Below are 4,807 nucleotides of genomic sequence, written 5' to 3' on the forward strand. Positions count from 1 at the left end.
AGCAAGTACTCAAGATAAGTTAGCTATTATTATTACAGTCAGGAAGTACTAAGGTATTGGGGGTTTAGTAAAAAGACCCACCAGGGCACCTGACACCACCCCTCCTTGAAATGTCATTGACCCACTCAAAACATAATAACCAAATATTCCCCTTAAAGCTTATATTTTGGTTGAGACTCTGCCAGGAAACTATATTTAGTGCAAAAACCCAAAACTACTGCTGTAACCCGGGATCGAACCAGGGACCTTTAGATCTTCAGTCTAACGCTCTCCCAACTGAGCTATTTCAGCTTGTTCAGGTGGCTTCTCCTGAATAACTATAATGGAATAATACTTGTTTTAGAATAATAAAAAAAATCAATACTCAGAGTCAGCTAGAGGTAGGCATTTAACAAATCTTCAGAGATGATGAGGTAAGTTCCCTGTTTACAAGCTAGATGTAATAAATAATTTCACCTTTCTCAGTTCTGTGTTTAACTGCCCTACAATCTGTTTTTTCCATTTAAAAATAAATCATGGGGCTTCCCTGGTGGCGCAGTGGTTGAGAGTCCGCCTGCCGATGCAGGGGACACGGGTTCGTGCCCCGGTCCGGGAAGATCCCACATGCCACGGAGCGGCTGGGCCCGTGAGCCATGGCCGCTGAGCCTGCGCGTCCAGAGCCTGTGCTCCGCAACGGGAGAGGCCGCAACGGTGAGAGGCTCGCGTACCGCAAAAAAAAAATAAAAAATTAAATAAAAAAATAAATCATGAACTTTTTTCACGTCCAAAAAATACACGTCTTTACTTGGAATTTCTATTCTAATATATGCTTAATTTCTAGAAAAATGGCAGCTTGGTCCACTTAAAAATTTAATTAAATATCACTTTTTCATAAAAGCAATGTTCCCAGACTTCCCTGGCTGTCCAGTGGTTAAGACTCTGTGCTCCCACTGCTGGGGGCATGGGTTGGATCCCTGGTCAGGGAGCTAAGGTCCCACATACCACCTTGGCGCGGCTGAAGAAAAAAAAAAAAAGCAATGTTCCCATAAGCTCAATAACATAGCCAGGATTGGAAACTAGCTGAAGACTAAAGCTCCAAAGAGATCACTAAAGTGTAATGCAGACCAAAAATATATGAACAAGAAAGATGAAATGAACTGAAAGCTCTGTGGTAACAGAATAACAGGCCTCCAAAGATACCCAGGTCCTCATGTTACCTGTTGCTGGGTCCTGTTGCTCACTGCTCAGAAAGCTGCTCAAAACTCAGGACTCGAGAGAGAGACAAATGTTGGCAGAAAGGAAAGCTGCTTGTAGTCAGAACTCCGGCAATCTGGGGATGCGGTGGACTCAGTGTCCCCCAGAAACCATCTCTGAAGATTCTGCTTGGCCATGGAAGTTTTTAAAGGGAAAAAGGGAGGTAATCTCCATTAATCATTGAGATGGGGGGTCAGAGTCATCACCACCCTCCGCTGTGTGCAGGCTTGTTGACTTCTCGTGATTTTTCTTTAGATGCTATCTCGTGCACACAGTTTGTTCACGAGATGACCGAAGGGGAAACTAGGAAAAAGATCTGGTTATCTGTTAATTACTTATTCTTCATTTCTACTTCTTTGATCTATGGAAAGAACCAACAGATTAGGCAAGGTGTTGTGTGATCAAAAGTTTTGAAAGGTGTGTTAGGGCTGGAGATGAGTAGCGCATGGGGGTCCCTGGTTTAATATTAGTGACGGGACAAAGGGGATGCCTCCTGCAGAGATCTCTTTCCTGCCAACAACTGCTTATGAGCGCCCCCATTGCTGTGGGGTCATTCCATTGCTGTGGGATTATGGGCGAAGGTGGGTCTTCTGTAACTTCATGCTGACAGAGGGCACCGTATTCTTAGAGTAGAAGATGTCAACATGGGTCTGAAGCATCTCTTTGTTGACCATGGTAATTGCCTGTTTATATAACCAGACAGAACAAGCTACAATTATTCTGATGCCTACAAAGATTATGAGCAACGGTGTTAATCCCATCCTCTTATGGCCAGTTCTTGGAATTATGTTAGCCATAGATTCAGTACTGCTCAAGATGGAGCAGTTTATGTCATGGCTACTGCCTGGTCATCGTGCAGTCAGCTTTTTCCCTCCCGTGGCAGTCACAGTATCTGTAAAACAACTCAGGAATGTGCATCAGACACTTGAGTCTGTGACTTTATTGTCCTAATCATTAGCTGCTTGAGGCAGCTCCTTTGTGACTCCGGGGGGCCCGGGAGACTTCAGCTTTTCTATAAACAAGAGACGGGAGACATGAAGAGGCCTTTGTACTTGGAAAGGCCACAGGGTTCTGCTCAGTCCCACTAATCCCCAGACAATACAATATGTTAGGAAACCTGGAAAAGGAGAATCAAGGTTGCAGATGGAATTGTTTGCTAATCAGTTTACTTTGAGACGAGGAGAGCATCCTGGACCATCTGGGTGGGCCCAATGTAATCACAAGAGTCGTTATAGGTAGAACGAAGTGGCAGAAGAAAGAACCAGAGAGATGGCAGCACAAGAGGAACCCGGCCTGACACTGCTGGATTTGAAGGTGGAAGGGGGCCAGGAGGAATGTGGGCAGCAGGCCCTGGAAGCTAGAAAAGGCAAAACAATGGATTCTGCCCTGGAGCCTGCACAAAAGAAGGCAGCCCTGCCAACACCTCGATTTTAGCCCAGGGAGGCTGATTTTGGTCCTCTCACCTCCAGAACTGTCAGATAATAGACTTGTGTTACTTCAAGTCACTACGTTTGTGGTAGTTTGTTGCAGCAGCAACTGGAAACTAATAGGTTTGTAAAAAACATATTTATTAGTAAGTTAAGTGAACATTGGAATTTTAGAATGTCTAATATTAGCATTTTTAATACCAAATGTGCCTTGGATTAATTCTGTAGTTTGAAGGTAAGCTATCTTTGATGACTTAAAGTCTCAGATTCGTTTATCCTAAATAATTTTAAAACCTACAAACTCAGTACATATGGAAGGTAGGGTGGTAGCTAAATTCTGATATTGATTTTAAATAGATTCTATGTGATTTAAAGTAAGAGACTGAATCTAACACCATTTTTCTTTGTCGCACAAATTTCTACATTTCCTAGATAGTTAGATAAAATTGGTGTAGTAAAAGAATTGGGCAACTGAATGCCCTGGACCTCATTTTCCTCCATTTCCTCTATAAAATGGAGATAATGTCTGTTATGGACTGAACTGTGTTTCCCCCAAATTCAGATGTTGAGGTCTCCACTCCCAGTATCTCAGACTGTTACCGTATTCACCTTGTTAAAGAATGATTGTTAAAGTGAGGCCCTTAGGGTAGGACCTTAATCCAATCTGACTGTTGTCCTTATAAGAGGAAGAGACACAGGGGACACTGCTGCACAGAGGGATGACCATGTGGGGAAAAACTGGCAAGAGGCGAGCCCTCTGCAAGCCAAGGAGGGAGGCCTGAAACAGATCCTCCCACCACGGCCCCCAGAGGAAGCGCACCCTGCCTGCACCTTGATCGAGGACTTCAGCCTCCAGAACTGTGAGAATTTAGATTCCTGTCGTTAAGGTACCCATTCTGTGCTATTTTCTCACAGCAGCCCTAGCGAACTAATACAATACCCAATTCACAGAGTAAATAAAGAGATCATGTACGTTAAAAGCACTCGGTAAGTATCTAGGGGAAACGATATTGGGAGTAATAGAGATGTTGAACCAAAGACAAAATTTTAATTTTTTTCAGATCATTTTTAAATCTCTAGGATTAACTCTTTGATCCTTTTGTTTTGTCCAGTAAATTTTTATTAAAAAAGTACACTTTTACCCCCAAAGTAAAACTCCTAATTAATATTGCAAATACTTCGGGGATATACAATATATTTCAAAAAACCAGTCATTTATCTGAAATCATTCAGAAAGCTAGGGTCTGGGGGCTTCCCTGGTGGCGCAGTGGTTGAGAGTCCACCTGCCGATGCAGGGGACGTGGGTTCGTGCCCCGGTCCGGGAAGATCCCACATGCCGCGGAGCAGCTGGGCCCGTGAGCCATGGCAGCTGAGCCTGCGTGTCCGGAGCCTGTGCTCCGCAGCGGGAGAGGCCACAACAGTGAGAGGCCCGCGTACAGCAAAAAAAAAAAGAAAGCTAGGGTCTGATAGTTGGATAATCATTGCAGTCACAATTTCTTTCCACAGCAGCTTCGTGGAAAAACATACTTTGTTTTTGTTTTTTTTTGCGGTACGCGGGCCTCTCACTGCTGCGGCCTCTCCCACCACGGAGCACAGGCTCCGGACGCGCAGGCCCAGCGGCCACAGCTCACGGGCCCAGCCGCTCCGCGGCATGTGGGATCTTCCCGGACCGGGGCACGAACCTGTGTCCCCTGCAGCGGCAGGCAGACTCCCAACCACTGCGCCACCAGGGAAGCCCCATACTTTTTAATAAGAGAACATTGCTTCATCTGCTTCTTAGGCACATTTAAATCAGTTATTTACATCATTCCTAAATCTTTCTTTGGAAGATAAAAGCAAAACATTCTAAGTTAGGATACATTTAAGTTGTGGATTTCAGACTCTAGAGTTTGAGAGACTTAAACCCTTTGAATCAAAAAGGAAATCATGACAGAAATGTTTTTAGTAAACCTCTGAATATTGAGGAAAAACAGCTTTTACCAAAATAAAACGACCACCACCCCCCAAAAAAAACTTTCAGAATTATAGGCCACTGGTATTTAAATCAAATCTTATCCTTAAGCCTGTGACATTTTCTTGAACAGCTTTGTTCTTTTGGGCCTGTTTCCCACAAGCGATTTTCCTCTGGACAAGCGATGGCGGTCTTA

The 4,807-nt window shown here is 44.1% G+C and overlaps 1 non-coding gene across 1 annotated transcript; it reads right to left on the reverse strand.

The window, feature by feature from the left end:
• Positions 1-218: 218 nt before the first annotated feature.
• On the reverse strand, positions 219-291 carry TRNAF-GAA (transfer RNA phenylalanine (anticodon GAA)). Its single transcript has one exon. It is a non-coding gene; the product is annotated as a tRNA-Phe (tRNA).
• Between the last annotated feature and the right edge of the window lie 4,516 nt (positions 292-4,807).

The sequence above is a fragment of the Orcinus orca genome, chromosome 7 (assembly GCF_937001465.1).
Source record: "Orcinus orca chromosome 7, mOrcOrc1.1, whole genome shotgun sequence".
NCBI classification, from domain to species: domain Eukaryota; kingdom Metazoa; phylum Chordata; class Mammalia; order Artiodactyla; family Delphinidae; genus Orcinus; species Orcinus orca.